The sequence below is a fragment of the Heterocephalus glaber genome, unplaced genomic scaffold, assembly GCF_053883595.1.
Source record: "Heterocephalus glaber isolate CG9 unplaced genomic scaffold, H.glaber_assembly_v1.0 deba00001497, whole genome shotgun sequence".
Lineage (NCBI taxonomy): Eukaryota > Metazoa > Chordata > Mammalia > Rodentia > Bathyergidae > Heterocephalus > Heterocephalus glaber.
Genome location: NW_028258320.1, coordinates 69,826,426 through 69,846,289, shown reverse-complemented (window position 1 = coordinate 69,846,289; position 19,864 = coordinate 69,826,426). Strand labels below are relative to the sequence as shown.

Below are 19,864 nucleotides of genomic sequence, written 5' to 3'. Positions count from 1 at the left end.
CGGGGATTTAGCTCAGTGGTTTCGCTGCCTGCTGGGCAAGCGCAAGGACCCGAGTTTGATCCCTGGTACCAAAAAAAAGGCTCAAATCAGAAGTCCACACCCCAGGGGCAGCTTACTACAAGCCTTTGGCTATTCTTATGAATGTTAACAATGTTTCTTTGCTGAAATGAATGGTATTCAGGACAGAGAGACTGGCTGGAAATCCTGCTCAGACACTTCCACTCTTGCATGCCCAGGATAGAAGGATCTGGCTAAGCTCTGTCCTCTATTCTGTCCCCAGTCACATCCTAAGCCCAGGGCCAAATGCAGTATAATCAGCCCATAATGGAAGGTTCTGTTGCCTAATCAGCCTGGGTAGCTCAATGCAGCCATTAGCATTTTCTTGCACTTACCTTAACCCTGCGGAGGTCCCCAGTCAGGTATTACCTTAACAATATGAAAGAACAGTTAGTTTGCATCTCTCAGACAGCCCGAGCTCAGAAGGGTTAAGGGAGGTGCTTTTGGTATAACACTTTAACACCAGAGAGCTGTGGCTTCATCAGGTCCGTAACCAAATCAAGGGACAGACTAGCACCTAAGTTTACTGTTCTTGAGCCTGCTTAGGCTAACAGATGTTTGGGGTGCAGCTGAGTTTGGGCTGAGGCTTGGATTTTTTGTTTTGGTGTTTCTGAGATAGGGTCTCACTATGTAACCCTGGATGGCCTAAACTTGCACTGCTTCTGCTGCCTCAGCCTCCTGAGCTCTGGGATTACAGACATATGCCACTGTGCCAGGCTTGCTTTCATCCTACCATCACCTGAGAGTGAAACGGTAGGGAGCGGACCCACAGTGCCCCTTGTATATCCTACTAGTGGAGGTCACTCGTGTTTGCCAACAGCACGCTCTGAATGGCTCTCTTGGTGCACTTCTACCATTTTACGTGAGTGATTTCTCTCTGTCTAGAACTGCCCCTGTCCCCTTCTGCATAAATTGCATCCATCTGTAAAAGCCCAGATCAAGTCCTCCTCCGTCCCAAAGCCTTCTCCAGCCATCAGGTCTTAGGCAATGGCAAGACAATAATGGAGTGGTACTTGCCATTTCCCACGACCATGAAATAAGAACACTGCACATGTCTCATTGTGACAGGCTGGTGTCTGGCAGGCCTTCTGCAGGGCCCACGGAGAGGACAACCCTAGATGCCTGATCACTGGCTTCTGGGGGCCAAGCTGGCATTCTGCATCTTCCTCATCTCTCCCCCCTGGCTACTGGACACAGAAGCTAAATAATACTGCAAACTTTTCTCAGTCTGGTTGTCAACACACTTAGCTCTCAAAGAAAAGAGCTAGGTAGCTAAGGGAAGAGTGGGGGTGAAAGGGGCAGGGATTTGACTGCCAACTTGGAAAGCAAAATGCAGCTCAGTGGGGAGCAAGCGACTTGCAGGATGAAAGGCTGCTGATATGGGTGGCTCTTAACGCTGATTCTGAAGAAAACAGACTGGAAGGACAAAGCCCCTCATCAATCCAAAAAAAAGAAGAAAAGATTTACTAAGGTCAGAATATGGGTCTTGGAAAATTCTGTTTACTCATGTTTTTAATAGCACAAGAGCAGAGGGAAGATTATTTTATAGTGAATGAAAAAAAGGGCCCCTTTACAACTCATAAGCCTAGTGAAATAAATAGGACTCCAGCGTGAGGGTAATATGAGTTGATGCCACCAAATTTTATCAGAGAAATAAAATGGAATCCTTCTCCCCAGTACATTATCTTCTCCCCTGCATATTACATCCTGTAGAGACAATAGCAACCAAAAGGTTTCTTTTCCTTAACTTGGATGAAACAGCAAAATTCTTGACTAATTTGTTCCAAATTGAAGCTTTATCCTGGGGTTGAGGATTGATGCTCTAAAGTTGTTTTGTGAAGAATCTCAGGGTGGCTGGGAAGGTTAACTCCAGAGGGACCAACAGTCTTGTCCCTTGGTCCTGGTCGGACGTCTGGGAAGGGCCTGGTGTTGTTCTGGGAATCTCCCTTCCTCATCCAGGAGCTTCAGGCACCATTGCCATCGCCTATTCAGTGGGTTCCCAGGTTTCCCTTCTGTCAACACCAAGCTGAGCCCTGGCAGCCTGGCCATTGTTTGTCCCAGAATTTGTGGCTCAGATAAGGGAGCTGCCCAAGCTGGGTGGGGTGGGAGGGGCAGGGGTTGCCATGAGTGAAATAACCCAGTATTTTCTTTTGCTTTATACTCCGTATCTTGATATCCAGAACAGGCTGAGGGTGGCCAGCTCCAGAAGCTTTCATGACACCAAATACCTTTTTAATGACTTCTATTGCGTATTTTCTATTTGTATTAATTTAAGCTCTTATTGGAAAAATGGAAGGTATATACATCATATATATATATCATATATATATATATAAAGAGAGAGAGAGAGAGAGAGAGAGAGAGAGAGAGAGAGAGAGAGAGAGGGGCAGAGACAGACAGACCGCCAAAAAAATGTATACACACTTCAGCAGTTCACCGTACTAATAAATGTCTGGAAGCGAATGGCCACCACTTTGAGCATCTCTTCTAATTGTAGAGGCCAAATGTGACTTGTATGAATCTCATGATGTCTCAATAAATTTAGTATTAAAATATTTATGCAAGTTTTTCTTTTCCTTATATATACTTTTTTTGGGGTGGACTCTGTATATATACGAAGCAGAACAACAAACCTAAGCAATGAAAAGTTTTCTTCCCATCTTAGAAGCCCTAGCTTCATCCCCCTTCCTAGCAACTATATGTTGTGTGTGTCCTTCCAGGACACACTATGCGTACTATTCTAGATATAAAGTATTCATAGAAAAATATAGATAAGCTTTTTTACCCAAGTAAGCACACATACTATATAGTATTATGTACTTTGCTACTTTTACTTGGCAATGTCCCGTGTTGGTTTTTGGCAGTACTGGGGATTGAACCCAGGGCCTTCATACTAAGCCACATCCCCAGCCCATTTTTTATTCTGAGACAGGGTCTCACTAAGTTGCTAACTGTCCAGGCTAGGCTTGAATTTGGATCCTCCTGCCTCAGCCTACCAAGTAGCTGGAATGGATTATTGCATGGCATGTGCACCAAGCCTGGAGACCTCATTCTTTTTCTTGTTTTTTTAATCTTTACTTTTAGAAATATAAATCACTTAGTTGTTTATTTGAGAAAAGTGCTGGAAAGAGCAAGATGACCTTATTCTTTAAAATGGCTACATGGTGTTCCACTGAATTGATGTAATGCATTATTTTAAAATATATCTTTTTGTTTATAAAATGCTAATTATCATTGTGCAAATCTGCATTACAGGAAATGCATATGAATGAAAAAAATATTAATGCATGTTACGAAAATCCCTTTGCCTCCCTCTTTTTAATCCCAGCATTTCACTTAGTCCTCTAAAAATGACAGTGGAATCTTCTCTTGGCTGTCAGCAGAGAGAAGATAAAGGCCATGCCACTAGAGCTCTGGCTCCACAGCCTCGGGCCCCTCTTGGAAGACTCCAGTCCTCTATCACTATGGTTACTCACCAACCAACCCCATCAACTCCACGTAGTAAGATAATCTTTTCCCTTCTGTCCCAGTAAAATCACCAAGGCCCGGCCCCCCGTGCGCAGAACATGTGGACCAAGACTGGAGTCAAGTCCCCTGGACCACATCTGCCTGGCATCCGTAGAGGTCACAAAAGCTAGGAGCCCCTGCCCTCCTGGAGTTTACCAGCCGTGCCAGCCCAGCGAGTAATACAGCATAGCCCCACAGGTTCAAACCGGCTCACACAAGCTTAGCCCTCCCCCTCCATTCTCACTCCGCCTCTGCTGCTTCAGCATTCTAGGCTCGTGAGGACGTTCTGTTAGTCATTTCACAGACCTTACCCGGCTCACCCCTTGAATCTCCTGGGCAACACAACCCCAAACATCCTAGCTAAAGTTACAGATTTAAAACGCCTGCACATTATCATTGAATGTTTCTGAGACTTGGTTATTCAGGCAGAAAGAGGAAAAAGTGTCTCTGGAAATTTTCTCTGTGAGACAAACAACACAGCTGGGAAAACCACTGGCACAGAACCACCACGCTGGGACAACGGGCCAACAGTCAGGCCGTGGGGTCATCACAGAGTGGCAGATGTGCCTTCTTTCCCGGAGGTCTTCAGAGGTGCCTAGTAGAGAAAGACAGCGCCCTACTAATCTCCAAGGACCCTCTGCCCTGGCTTCAACATAAAGGCGGTGCTTCAAACCCTGGCTCGCAGGAAGCCATTCTCACGGGTTTGCAAACAGCAGCCTTTGCTCCGGATTTAATCCCCATCTTTAGCTGCTCAGCATTTACATAGGAGCTGCCAGAGTCCTAAATTCACCCCCTAGCTGGATGATTCTAGAGGGAAAAAAATTCAGCTGTTTCAGCTTCTCCATCCTTGGGAAAAAAAAGTTTTCAATGAGGAGCTGGAAGGGGCCCAGGACTGATGTCTTTCCTAGACAGATGTCAGAGAACTAGGCCTGGGGCAGGGCGGGGAGACCTGGGCTGAAGTCCCAGGAACATGGTGAGGTGACAAGAGTCTGTCGCTAGCCCAGACAGTACCTGTATTTGACTCCAGGGTTACTAGAGTGTCTGAGCTAACTTGATCATGTACAGCATCACTGGGGGCTTCTGTCTCCACCCCCTGAACAGGGGTGAGCTGACTACAGCCTCTGGCCCAGGTCAAACCCATCTCACGCTTCTCTATGGCTCTCAAGCCATGCAAATGGTTTCTACAATTTTAAATAGTTGAAGGAGAGTATTTAGGAAACTCATATTTCAGTCTTCACAAATAAAGTTTTATCGGCACACAGCCACGCACATTTGTTTCCCTAGCATCTATGGCTGCTTACACATACAGTACCAAAATTGAGTCATTGCTACCCAGACCATACGGCCACAGCTCCTTAAATATTGACTATCCTTTATGGAAGTTTGCTGGCCCCTATTCTAGAGCTGCCAACAGGTGAAAATCAAGGTTATTACATCAGCACTACTATAACAAGAGAACATAAATGTCTGCAAACTTTTTATTGACAAAATTAAAAACAGAATAATAATTTATTGCAATCTTCCTTTTTAAAATGGGCATAATATTTTGCTTAACTGGAGTTCAAAGTCAGTGTCATTATCATCAAATTGATGGCAAATGTTTGTGTGTAAAAACCATTCTTAGCTTGAAGGTCATATGGGCTGTAGTTTGCCAATTCCTGCTATACAATAAAAAAGAAAGTGACTTTGATTTTACTTTTATATTTCAGTCCTGTAAGAGTCTAATTAGAAATAAATATTATAATTTTAATTGGATTTGGAACAGCAAAGCATTATATAGACAGTTGTGTAATTGTCCCCTAACCGCCCCCCCCAAAAAGTCACTTTTTTTTTTTTGGTACCGGGGATCAAACTCGGGTCCTTGCGCTTGCGCAGCAGGCAGAGAAACCACTGAGCTAAATCCCCGGCCCAAAAAGTCACTTCTTTAAAAGAATCACCCATACAAAACCTTGTTCAAGAGATTATGAGATCTTCCAGAAGAATCATGTTTATTCATTGCTGCATAAGCATTCTGACTTGGGAAATAAGCCAAAATATATGGAGCATCAAGTATGAACCAAACCTTGTGCTTGGAGCTGGTGGAAGAGGGGTTGGGGTAGCGAGTGCAATACAGAGAAGTATGAACTTCTATTTGCACTTATGGTTTTGCAATTTAGAGGAGAAGAGAGGAATCAGCGCCAGTTAGATGACAGAACTACTGATACTAGTGATGGTACTGAGGCAGCACTGAAGTAGACGCACTACCTGAGAGTCTTCACCAGGTCTTGTAAGTGCAATTTTTCCAAATTTGGGGTAGAGAGTATTCAGTTTCTGTTACTCAAATTGAAGAATCTCTAATTTCTACAATGCTCCTCTTGGAAAAGAATTACAGCAATTACATATCTCAAGAACCACAGGGAAGGTCATTTGGAAATGATCATAGGGGCTGAAATGACAGAGCAAATTCAGACCCTGATAAAGCAGTTGCCAAACCTGTTATATCCAGAACTGTCGACACTCAATGAAAAACACAACAATTTTAACACTATCCAAGGGATAGAAATACTTAAGAACAGAGAAGCATGGGAAAAATAATAGACCACCCAGGCAAAATCAGCTAGAGACTAAGAAACCATTGGAGCTTTCAGGCCTCCCTAGAAGTCACCACCCACAAAGCCGTGAGCTAGGAGGGATGGGAGGGAGATGGTGGAGAGATCCCAGTAGGCGGGGCTCGGCCTATCTGTCAGCTGCCAACCCAATACAGCAAAGCAGAAGGGCACTCACTCCACTTGGTGTTTTCAAACATCATGAGCATAGCCAGGTGGCACACACCTGTAATCTCAGGCTACTTGGGAGGCTGACGCAGGATGATTCTGTGTTCCAACTCATCCTGGGCAAGTTAGTAAGACTCTGTCTCAAAATAAAGAGGGCTGGGGCCTCAAAATAAAAAGCTCAGTGGTAGAGGGTTTACCTCCCTTGCATGAGGCCCTGTGTGCAATCACCAGTAGCTAAAAAAAAAAAAATTCACTAAGGGACATTAAATAAGTCAAGACTACACATGTAAAGCATACCCTCTGGTCCACAGTCTACTAAGTCACACTTACCCCTTTCCTACTTTCAGAATTCCAAGTCAAAGAAAATGTCTGAAAAACCAAATGTAAGAAGCTTTGAACTTCAATTTAACTAGCAGCAAAGAGTTATCATACAAGTTTAGTAGAAGGAATATTTTACTAGATTGTCTGAAAAGCTTAGCAGAGATATTCCTCCTCTAAGACTCAAGAGGCCAGTCTCATAGGTGTAGGCAAAGACTTTATGAACAAAAGCCCAATTACACAGGAAACATTACACAGAATCAATAAGTGGAATCACGTCAAATTAAAAAGCTTTTGCACAGCAAAAGAAATGTCAACAAAGTAAAACAACAACCCACAGAAGGAGAAAAAATTTTTGTCAGCTACTTCTCAGAGGACTAATATCTAGAATATATAAAGAACTCAAAAAAAAAATTAGAGCCGCAAATTTAAAGACCCAGTGCAAAAATGGGCATCAGAAATGAACAGATACTTCTCAGATGAAGTATAAACAGCAAATAAATATATATAAATACATGAAAAAATGTCCAATATCACTGGTCATTTGAGAAATGCAAATTAAAACAACACAGATTCCATCTCACTACAGAAAGAGTGGCTACTATCAAGAAATCAACCAACAACAAATGCTGATGGGGCTAGGGAAAAAGGAACCCTTCTCCATTATCGGTGGGAGTGTAAGTTGGTTAGTTCAATCAATATAGAAATCAGTATGGAGATTCTTCAAAAAACTAAAACTCAAAGTTCCATCTGACCCAGTATTCCCCCTCTTGGTATCTTCCCAAAAGAGTTAAAAGCATCATACCCAGTGATACATGCATACTCATGTTTATAACAGCACAGTTTGTAATAGCTAAAGCTTGGAAACAGCCCATATGCCCACCAACAGATGAATGGATAAAGTAAATGTGGCATTTATATACAATGAAGTACTACTCTGCCATAAAGAAGGATAAACTTGAGACATTTTTAGATAAATGCATTCATCCCAAGACCATTTCACTTATTTCTTAAGTGAAACAAATCAGACACACAAAATCACATTATTTAAATATCACATCATTTCTCTTGTGTGAGAAACCCAAAGTGTAAATAAGGAGCAAAATGGAGAACAGATATTGGGAAGTAGGAAGGAAGAACTTGTTCAAATGGAAAGGGGAACAGAGTTGGAGGAAAGGGAAGGGAAGGAAGGAAAAAGAATTTTTTTTAAAAAATGGAACAAAAAAAATGGAAACAGAGCTTTTGTAAATGAGGAGGGGAGAGGAGGAGAATGGGAAAAATAGAATTATTCCCCATGATAAATGTGATCACTATTTATGGTAAACATGTACTAATGAAAAATAAAGATTTTTAAAAAGGCCAGTCTCAAGGTAAGGATCCAATGTGACACTGTCTTAGTTACTTTCTCATCACTGAGACACAAGACCTGACTTCCAAAAGTTAAAGAAGGAAAGGTTTAAGGTAGCTCACAGTATGTAAAGGTCTCAGTCCATAGCTGGCTGTCTCCAACGCAGGACAGCATGGCAGAGGAAGAACAGTCCATGGTATGGAAGGCAGGAAGCAGCGAGTGCTCAAAGCAGGAGGGATACATATATGTGCCCATCCACTCATCCATCCCACACCAACGGTGACCCAAGTCCTCCCACCATGCTTCACCTCCCAGCATCACAACAGTGGACTAATCCAGTACCACACACCATGATCCAGTACCACACACCCACAATCCAGGCACTTCCAAAAAGCCCCACCTATTAGCACCTGAGGCTTTGGGGGGACATCTAAATATAAGCCGTAAGAGACACCAACCAATCTGTAAAGCAGATCACTCTGGGTGAAGTCCAACTAAAGACAATGATGTGCTTTGTACAAAGAAGTTATCACTGTGTCCACTGGTGTAGCTGACAGACAGAACACAGCATTTGCTGCTGTTTGCTCTATCACAGACACTGAACCATATATATGTAATCAAAGGAGTATAACTATGTATTAGAGGATATTATTATTCACAGAGCCAAGGCTTAGGAAAATAGCAGTCAACAGTATATAGAATAGTGACTGGTTTTCCCCAGTGTGAAGAAAAGTTTATCAACAATTATGTATTGAGCTCCATGCATTTCTAGATATAAAAAAAATGATCAAGATGCATTTATGCCCTCAAATGCCTTGATTTCAGTCTCCCAAGACAGCTCTGAACCAAGTGCTGAGGACGCAGAGTGAAAGAAGGGCCTATTGGCCTGAGAGGCCTATCTAGAGAATGAGATGTAGGTGGCCCCTCACCCAAGGACACTGCAGCCCTCTGTGTGTCTGAGAGACGCCGCAGAGGACTCAAGTGTATTCTCTGCCAACATTTCTTAGCAGTGCTTCTCAAGAAACTCAGTCATAGCTTTTCTGGGTCTTCATTAATGCCACACCTACCATGGGCTGTATCCCCACGGACCTTGGAGCGTCTCAGGCAAGGAGGGCTGCCAGAGCAAAAGCAGCCCAAAGAAAGGGGCGTCAGAATGAGAGTACAAGTCATCAAATGAATTACTCTTCTTGCCAAGACTTGAAGATGCCTTTCTTTACACTGTTTATGGAATTCACAAGACAAATACTTAAAATTCTTTCCTGCTTCAATGCTAAGGATGTTTCTAAAATAAATAGTTTTCACACAGGAAATCGACTGGGGATTTTCAGTCTCACGCTACTGAAGCTTATACCAGTTACTCTGTTAACCTTACAGACACTAGATGGAATCCAGAAAAGGTAAAACACATACTAAAATCAGAGCCCTTTCTAGGACAAGCTGATAAGCACTCTCTGAAAAAATATTTGTTTTCATTATCTCCCAGGAGATTTAGAATGTAAATGAGTATCTTCTGACACAATGGACTACAAGCTGTACGTGAGAAAAGGTGTCTCTCCATGGAGCAATTCCAGATTGTCAGAAATCTGTACATCTGCAATGGTATCTGAAATTACATTAGCTGCTCCCGACAAGACCAAAGCTATAAGGATCTGGAGAAGGAGATACAATGTGCCCATCTTCCAGCTGCCCGAGACAGCCCAAAAAGTCTCTAGAGAGATCAGGTAGAGGAAGAAACTTAGTCTCCAGGAATACCCTGGTCACTACTGGTCAGCATTAAATGGGTGTGGGCACTGAACCCCAAGACCCACAGAGGAAGAGGAAACTCCTGTCCCTGGCTCAGGCCATGCACCAGAGAAGTGTCTACAACAGGTCCTCTGCAATAGCAACATCTGTGACAAAGTTAGCAAAACTCGGATCTTCAAAACCACCTCACACTGACCTGGCTGAAATGTCCCAACTATTTTCCGTGATGAAATAATGAAGAACAAGTCACTCACCGCACAGTGGGATAGTTAAAACTTTGAAAAAAAAAGTTGTCGCATGAAACAAATGGTCTTGGGGGATGAAAGGGAGAGAGAGAAAGAAACCCTTTGCTCCCTTAGAAATTCAGAAATACTGAGGCAACTTGGATTGCATTTTTATTGCTATTTCCAAGGAATATTCTTTTGAGATTTCTTGTTCCACGTGGGTTTACCCCATATTCCTAAGAAGGGAACGCTTCAAGGGCAGTCACGTGATGCTTTCCTAATTCAGTAACCCCAAGTATTTGACCAAGTCTGAGGATGTGAAAGTTAAGTAAGGCTCTTCCTCCAGTAAACCAGTTCCCTTGCCTTACAGCTCCCCCGAGAGTGGACAACAGCCAAGGTCAAAGACTGGGTCTGCTTGGGAAGAGATGAGGATTTCATTGGTTGGGACTTTATGGGCCTTTGTATGTTTTAGTGGCAAATACTTTTGTTATCCCTTAATAAAGGGGTGGGGGGGCAAAACTTCATCCCTGCCAGTGATCTTGAATCACACAATCTGGGAAGAGAAAGAAGCAAAAGCCAACCCCCTGCTTTCTAGATTCTCAACTGCAATACATGCTGGGTGAAGACCACATTTATGTCTGAAAGGCTCCCATTCCAAGGTATGGGACTCTCCACACAAGACCAGCTCATCCCAGGTATTCTACCACTTGGAAGCAGACATCAGCTGCAGGGAAGCCACTCAATAAAACCTCCCGCCACTGGACAGTCTCACCACTGACAAGGCACCTGATCCAGTGCTTTCTGTAACATTGCTCCCAGATTTGTCTCAAATCCTTGGTTTCCTCCTGTCTATGCTAAAAATGAAAAACTCTACCCAGCCTCATAGACTTATAAGGATTTAATTCATGCAACACATTTGTTATAAGGCTTGGGAACAAAATTAGCTCTCATTTTCTAGAAGCTTCTAGGTGGCAGGGATGATGTTGGATCTGATTTGTACAATCTGTAACCCTGTGCTATATATAAAGGTCTAAGAAATGCTCAGAATGAATGGGTTTTTAAAAAGTAAGCGTGAGAGAGCATGCCACAAAAACATACTATGATAATTAAAACAGTATATTAATGGCACATAAAAGGACAGAGAGTTCAGTGGAAAAAATATATGTATTTTATGATACAACCACTAGGAAAGATAATTTTTACAAATACTGTAGGTGCAACAGGGGTAGCCATCTAGAAAAATATTAATTTGGATCCCCAGATCATACCTTATGAAGAGGAGGCCTGAGGTGAGAGATTGAAGGAGTGATCTCTAAATGGTTTCTTTCTGAGGTGAGGAAAATGTTCCAAATCATGATGTAGTAATAGTGGCACATTTCTGTGAATAAACTTAGAACTACAGAACTGTATACTTTAAATGAGTGAATTTTATGTATATATGAATGATATCTCAATAAGGCTGTTTACAAAAACAGAAGATTCTTAAAATATAATTTTAGGGCAAGACTTTCTAAGTATAAACAAAACCCTGAGCCATAAAAGGAGATACATCTGACCACACCAACAAAAAAATTTCACACACAAAAAATCCTACTTTGGAAAAGCAAACATAAAAGTCAAAAGACAAGAAAATAGGGGAAATCTCTGTAGTTCATATCCATATCCAAAGGGATAGTTTTCCTAACACATAAAAAGGTCTTACCAAATTAACTTAAAAGACCAATAATTCCACAGACAATGTACAGGAACAGAGTCGGAGTGTGTCTGTCTCTCCCTCCCTCCCTCTCCCCCACATACACATGTGCTCTTAAATTAGGAAGAGGCAGCCTACAGATACCCTTAGCATTCTGAGGGGCAAAGATGACAAAGGCTGGCAACATTGCATTACTGAAACTATGGGGAAACGCTCAGACACTTTGAAGATAGAGTAAAAAGGCTGGCATGGTGGGCCATCCTTGTAGGCCCAGCTATCTAGGGAGCAGAGGCAGGTGAATCATTTGAGTTCCGGAGTTTGAGAGGACCCTTGGTAACATAATGAGCCCCCACTTCAAAAGAGGAAGAAAAGCTGTATGTTGTGGCACACACCTATAATCTCTGTACTCTGGGAGGATGAGACAGGAGGAATGCAAGTTCAAGCCACCCTGGGCCACTTAGTGACTTAGCAAGAATTTGGCTCAAAAAAAATTTTTTTTTTGGTACGGGGGATCAAACTCAGGTCCTTGCGCTTACGAGGCAGGCGGCAGAACCACTGAGCTAAAGCTCAATGTGAAATCCCTGGGTTCAATCTCTATTACTGAAGAAAAAAAAAAAAAGACACAACCTCCCAAGAGAACAACTTGGCAATATCTATATAAACTATAAACACACACATCCTTTGACCCAGCAATTCTACTTTGGGATTCTATGGTATAGATCTCCTCCATGTGTCAAAAATGACCTATATGCAAGGAGATGTATGGTGACATTGTTTGTTACAGGAAAACCACTAGGGAAGAATTTAATGTTCAATGACTACTATATAAACGGCATGATCTCCACACAGAGAAAATACCAAGAGGCAATACAAGGGTCATGGTAGTCCTTCAGTTCAAGGTCAACAGCGTTACGCTCCATGAGGGGAAAGGAGAGGAATTAAGCATACGGTGCCTTATATGTGGACATGTCTGGAAGGATACAGAATAAACTGGAGCAAGGGATGGCGGATGAAAGGGGGTGGTATTTTCCTACAGCGCTCTCTTGCTTTTTAACTTTGTATCAGAGTTGGAAAGAAGGAAAAGGACAGTAGAAAAGGGAAAGAAAGCAAGCAAGGGAGGGAGGAAGGGGGAGAGAGAAAATATGAGAGTAACAGGAAGGAAGGAAGGGAGGGAGGGGGGGAGGAAGGGGCAGTTAGAATTATTAAAAAGAGGAGACAAAATACATGGATGAATATAAGTCTGAAAGATATTATCAAGGATAGAATTCTAGAGATTTGCATTTCCAGTTTGTAGACTTCTGCTGCTCATGCATAAACTGTAATAAGCATGTATGACTTTTGCTTTAAAATATAGATGCAAAGGTATATTTGCATGAGAGTACAGACATGAAATTACGACACTGAACTCCCTACTGGGTAAAATGGTCATTTGCTTGTGTAGTTGTTGTTTATGACACTACTGTAAATTATTTAAAATAACTCCATCTGAAAAAAAGACAACAAAGAAAAGGAGAGAGAGAAATTGAGTTTGTCCAGTCGGGCCCAAACAGTTTAGAAATCTGACCTTTATCTTTGCCTTAGCTAATCAGGAGACCCAACCCTAGTGGGGAGCAGAAGCAGAATGAGGTGGAGGCGCAGGCTGTGGATACCTTGCCCCAAGGCTCCAGAGTCTGAGGCACCTATTCCAGCCCCAGCCACGTCCAAGGCCAGAGCTCCTGTCCTCCTTGAATCCCCAGTTCCCCTTGTCTTCCTCTCCACCAGGCCCTCCCACTCTAGCCTGGTTTCAGGAAGAATGCAGTCCACTGACTCCAGCTGGTCACGGGGCCCCCAAGGCCAGGGGCTGGCTCACCCTCCACCTCCCTCAGCCCCAGTGCCCTGGTTTTCTCCACAGCGGGAGATGCAGTATCACACGCTGCCCTAGAACGCCAGACCCTCCAACACCCCTGACCCAGGGACTTCAGAGGGATACACAAACATGGCCTCAGAATGAGCCACCATCCTGCCAGCAAACTTCTGGAAGACAGCCTCTGAGAGGTGGGGCCATTCACTCGGATGACTCAGGGCCTCTCTCGGCGACCATGAATCCTGTCCTTTGCACAGACTCTGTCTTCAGCAGCACTCTCCCCATGGCTGTGGAATCAATGGCATTTTGTCTGTGCCTGACTCCGCTCCAAGGGATGAACCAACTTCATTCGGAGCGTCTGCTGAGGGCTCTCTGAGAAGGCCCATTGTTCCCCCACACTTGTCCAAAGGCTCCATTTAGGGCCGGCTGTGAGCGAGGACGGAGGACATTTATCGCTGGGAACATTTGCCAACAAATGAGAGACAGCTGTTGGGCCCGAATGGCGTGTGGCTGAACGCTGCCTCTGGTGAGATTTTCCAAGTAAGAACAGCCTCCCTTATCTTTGCTTTCAAATTATAGGAAGCGGGAAGAATGCTTACCTTCCCCTGCCAAGACAGAAGCAGGAACCCACAGCAGGAAGATGAAGGATCGTCCCCTGATCACATAGCCCTGGAGGTGCCCAGAGCACACCACCTTACCTGCCACACCCACCTCCAGGTCCATGGAGAAGGGCACAGGTCAGGGTCAAAGCCGCCACCACCTGTAAGCTGTGCCCACACAGCCAAAGACCATGCCTTGGCTCTCTTGTCCCTGTGCCTACAGTGGAACTGGGTCCCACACTCATCAGGGGGTTCCAAAAGCTCCAGGCCTACTTGAAAGGGGCAGGTGGGAAACTTGACAGAAACTCCCGGCAATCATCAGGAAAAAGTGGGCACTTGCACAGGTGCCAAACACTTGCTGACTTGCAGACAGAACAGTATGCCTGGGGACAAGACCAAGGTATGGGGAATAGGGACATACCTAGGCCGCTGCAGCGAAGTACTGACTGGGTCCCACACAGAGTAGGAGCAGCTGGAGCCAGATGTGATGGAGGAAAGGTCTCAGGAGGAGGAGGGGCAGTGGATGAAGGCGAGTGTGACCAGGCAGGTGGAGGTTGGCAGACCGCTACCTGTCATATGGCACAGAATGAGCAAAGGCCTGGCTGGAGCAGCTGGTGTCAGAAGGGAGACCTGGAAGCCAGGCATGCAAAGAAGGGTCCTTATCCGGCCAGGGCTCTCTTTCAAGACAGTCAGAGTCCCGCGTTCAGGTCTGAGCAATGCTGAGGAATCCTTTGCCCATCTCAAAGGGATACACTAAGATGCCTAGACTGCAGCCGGTGGACCTGACACCCTACTTAACTCAGATCCAAACCTGGCTGCAGGCCATGTTTGAAGCCGGCTGAGCACAGAGATCATGTGTAGGTCGATCAGGCCAAACCAGGCAGCAGGATGTGCTCTAGAGTCAGATGGAGTCTAGGGTCCTGCTGGCCTAGCTGTGACCTTTGGCTCGGGCTGCTGCTGGCCTCGATTTCCTCCATTCCCAGAAGAAAGCTAGTACCGTTTACACGGATTCCGGCCTCCCCACGCCCACACCAGTCCTGGTTCTGCTGGCCTGGAATAAGATAAAAGCGTCTGACAGAAAAGCTTTAGGAGACCTTTTATTAACATTCCTAGCTCAGTCTAGCTTAGGCGAATAAGTCTCTGCATTCCAAGGGACTTCTCCCTCAGAAAAAGCAATGCCAAGAATGTCAATGGAAGTTCTAAGATGCTTTTCCTATGGGAGCCTTGCCAGCTACTCAGCCAATCTTGGGAAGAACAAGAACCCGGTGGAGGGTGGGCACTGGGTAGTTCTCATCACTTCTTAGGAGTCTCCAGGGATTGAACAGGACAATGAGCAGAAAATGCCAAGGGGAGGACGTCGATGAGAAGCCAGCACAGTCAGTGACAGGGGTGGACAGAGTGACAGCCTTCTAGGCAATGTGACAGGTAAGGTAAAGCCTCCAGCCCTCACTTAGCCCTAACAGAAGAAAAGAAAACAAATCACAGAACTCCCGATACATCTCCCTGGGATATCTGTGAAGGGCAGAGATGGAACATATTTTGAAATTAAAAAGTAAAAGGTACGAGTATTAATTATTTTAATAGCTACTCTTGATCTTGATCTCCATTTAATATCAAGAAGCCGGCAGCAGCTGCAGAGCAGGAAGTTGAAGAACCGGGGCTGACATTGGGAGCTTTCCCCCTGGCAGAGATACCGCTAAGGGGGAGCAGTGAAGTGAATGTGTCCTCAATCAGCCCTGCCCTACCCAGGCAGCAGCCGTTGCTGCTCCGCCCCACCATGGCTCCCACGGGACTCAAGGGTTCCCATGGCCAAGCTAGAGAGTAACTAAGCAAAACATACCCAGCGACAGTGTCCCCAAGCAGAGGCCCTTTTCGAGGTGCACTCAGCATCGAGGCTGTGCAGGGCTTTCCCTTTGTGCTTCCAAAGTGAGGGCCGAACACCATGGACAGGCCAGCTGGCATGGAAGGGGCCACTGTCTGCAGGACTAAAATGCACCTCACTGGCCTGACTAATCCTCTTACTGAGCCTTCCTTTCCCTGTCCACCAGGGTCCTCTATTAATTGCTCATCTCATCAGCTAATCTCAAAAAGATTCCACCCTCTGTCCTGGTCTCTGTGACCAGGAGAGTCTGCTGCCCAGCTCTAAATACTCCAGGGTTGCGAATGAGTCAGGAGCGAATTGGTATTGGCAAGGGTGGCACTACAGACTTCCCTTAGCCTGGATTGCAATTCCCAAAACAACACTGAGACAGTCCCCTTCATATCTGTCTAGTACCTTCCATTCTTCAGGACACTTACGTAGAGTTTTCAGTCGATCTTCCCAACAAGCCTGTGACAGGAGGAAAGCAATGATTGCTGCAGGTGGGGAAACTGAGGCCTGAGCAACCAAGGATTATGAGGCTCAATGTTTTCATGCTGTTAGGTTTAGAAATAGGAGCGCTCTCTTTAATGACTCTGCTCCCTCTTCCCAGACCACAGCCTAATGGCAGCATTATTGAAAGCAAAGGTTGTAGGCGTCAGAAATAGACACGGAGGATATACGATAAATACAGCCCAAAGTCTTACCTTACTAGCACTCACCACCAACAACTAGCACTTCATAGTTCTGGGCACATGTGCTACGCCTACCACCAAGCTCTCCAAGAACAGAATTTCGTCCAATCCTTGCAATTCCCCAAAGACGACGTATCAGCCCTTTTCTGATGAAAATATGAGGCTCTGGAAGAGTGATTGTTCAATCCCAAGTGCCTGGTAATGATACGTACCAGGTCTAAATGAAGCCAAGCCCTGAAATTTCAATCATTATACTTCCTACAACTAAGGTCAGACCTCAAACAATCTGAGCGGTAGAGAGTGAAACATTCATTACTTCTTACAGAGAAGCAACTGAGAGAGGTCAGTGATGTTCAGAGGCCAAGTAGCTGCATTTCCTCCTTGGCTTTGCCTGGTGGGAAGAATGTCGACCATCATTCAGGTGTCTCACAGGGAGCTGAGGGACCCTCGGGCGTTCTTCATGCCTTCCTGCACCCTCAAGCCCTCTTCAGTAGAATGTGGACAAGTGCATGAGGCTTGTAGCCCTTCCTGGGAAAATATGAAGGAGGCTATTTTTTTCAGGATGTGCCTGGATTTTTCCTGTAGAAAACAGAATGTCTTGAATCCAAGGTAGTTGAGCAGGTGGTGGCCCAACCATTCCAAAGAGGCAGTGGCCACGTGGCTGGGGCTGGGAAGCTCAACCTCACAGAAGATGACCAAAGCTCACCGGCATGGCCCAGCTCTCTCCGATCAGTCCCTCCTATCCCTAACCTCCACATACACCACTCTAGCATGTGGTGGCCTCAGAACCTTTGCACTTGCTGTTGCATCTGTTGAAACAGCCCTGGATGTCCACACAGCAGGCTCCTCTTCCCCATTCATGTCTCAATCAAGTGTCACCTCCTCAGAGAGGTTCTCTACGGCCACCCTGGCAGATGCAGCCTTGCCACCCCATATTGTTCTCACAAAACACTGCTTTCTTTATGTTCTTCTTCTTATTATCTGAAATTATTCCGTTTTTGAACTATGTTTGCTTGTTTAGGATTTTCTTTTTCTCTAGCAGAATCTAAACTCCATTAAGGAGCTCCAGGGACTTTGTTACTGTTATGCCTGGCTTACCTCAGCACCCGGCTGCAACACCTGGCACATAGTAAATTCAAAACAATGCCTGTTGTGTGAATACCTGGAAAGTCTTGCATGAAAGGGACTATTCCACTTTTAACATCACAAATCCTTTGAACCAGAAAGCACTATGGGACTGCCACATGAATGTGAGCAAAAAAGAAATGAAAATCATTACTGTTCCATCACTTGAGCAACCAACATTCTGGTGGACCCAGGAACTGGGCACGCAGGTCCGGAGAGTGGAGCAGAAAACAAACACTGTCAAAAAATGGACAGGCCGGATGCAGAACAGCTGGAAGGAAGAGAGAAATACCTATTGATAGGTAAGTAACATCCACTGCCCAAAAATGAACAGTGGGAAAATAGTCGCACCATCAGACCCAGCCTCAGAATTGTGTCCATTTTCTAAAAACCTTAAGGTTTAGTTCTTGGCTTTAAGTATTTGCTGCCCACCTGCTGGGCCCACACCCAAAAGGGTTAGCTGCTGCTCTTCTGCCCGCACTCCAAAACCCCAGCAGCTGAAGTGCTACCTCCTGGGCCCATGCGAACACAGCACAGGGCAAAGCAGGCGGGGACGCTTCTTCTTCTGGTTCAAATGGCTTTTTACCGTATGAAGCCCTGAATCTCAGAGAAGACTTTAAATGAAGGTAAAGAAAAGCAATCTTATTGATTCCAGCAGAAATAGAGATGATGGAACAAAACAGATCAGGAGCCAGATCTGCCCAAATAATCCAGAGCCTAGGTGGGAAAGGAACGTTTGGATACACTCATTTCAAGTGAACTTTCCAATATCCAAGGTGGAGGGGAACAAAATAACCCTAAGTCAGAGTCCCAGTCAACCAAGTACTGGAAAAAACAATTTTACTGCCTTCTACTCAATCTGCCAAACATTTGGTTTCTGGCTCTTGGCCATGACCTGTACCTAGCAGCGCAGGCCCAAAGATGACTGAGAGCCCAGGCACTCAGAGTGGCGGAAGGCATCTGAAAAATATAAAACTATTAAGAACCAGCCCAAATATCCTGGGCTTACGGGAGTATAGGTAGGAGCCTCCTCCCTTCTGTGAGGATGGTACTCTGGTACCTTCCACTATGTGGAGGCCAAATGTGAACTTTAGAGTCAGATGTAAAGGTGGGCTGTTATCACCTCCTGGGAAAGGGCCTTGGGCAGTCCAGCGTGAGAAGGGAGACTCTTTCATGGGGTGGACACGGGGCAGGGAGTCTCCTCCCATTTTTCCCACAGCACACTGCTTCAGCTTCTGGTGCTGCCCTTACATGACAAGTTCTGCTTCAACTCAGACTTATCGGTAGGCTTCTGGTATCATAAATAGACTATAATCAAACTCTTACAATTTTCCTTTCTTCTCTATACTCATTCTGCCCTCCCAAGACCTTTCAAGAGGCACCTTTTTGTTTGTTCTCCTTAATGTATACAACCTTATTCATCTTTAAAGGCTATAAATGCTGTTGTCCAATTTTCTATTCTTCTTCCGACTCCTCAGTCAGCCCTATGTCTTAAAGAGCCATCCAGGTCTATGGACAGCTGACCCACTGTTTCTACCGCTGGAGAGTTCTCTATGATGTGCAGCCGCCTGTTTACCTACTCCCTCTCCCAGGGAACACCTAGAAGCCTTCTGCCACTCCAGTACAACAAATGATGCCTCAGAGGTCGTGCTCAGCCCTGCCCGAGCGGCCTGAACAGATACCTCTTTCGGAAGTGCTATGCCACACGTTAAGGGCATATTCAATGCAACCTACGAAAACCTGCCTGCTTTCCAGACTGGCAGCACTATGCCCCCTCAACAGGGTATGAGGGCTGTGGATCCCAGCATCTCGGAGAGTACTTCACATTCCTGTCGGCCTATAGGAGCTCAGGCATTCTTCAGATGCTTGTTAGGATTCTGGTGGCTTCCTCACATGTAAATGCCTGATTACACCCTTTATTATCTTCTTTTCTATTGAGATTTCTTCCTCTCACTGGTTGATGTGCAGGAGTTTCTTGTATAACCTAAATGTTATATATCTCCTGAAGATTTTAGATACCCCTTTCCTATCTAGCAGCTGCCTATTAAGTTTTCCAGGGTATCCATGGGTGGATGGGCCCCTGAACCTTGACATAATCCAA

The 19,864-nt window shown here is 45.0% G+C and overlaps 1 protein-coding gene across 7 annotated transcripts in view; it reads right to left on the bottom strand.

Annotated features, from left to right (window-relative positions):
* Positions 1 to 19,864, bottom strand: part of Afap1l2 (actin filament associated protein 1 like 2) — a 176,378-nt gene that overhangs the window by 143,246 nt on the left and 13,268 nt on the right. The window contains exon 1 of one of the 7 annotated variants that reach the window (XM_087185663.1): positions 393 to 411. The exons of the other annotated variants lie outside the window; for them this stretch is intronic. The gene's annotated coding sequence lies outside the window, so the exon portion shown is untranslated. Of the gene's footprint in view, positions 1 to 392; positions 412 to 19,864 lie in introns of those variants that run through there. 7 annotated transcript variants of the gene reach the window in all.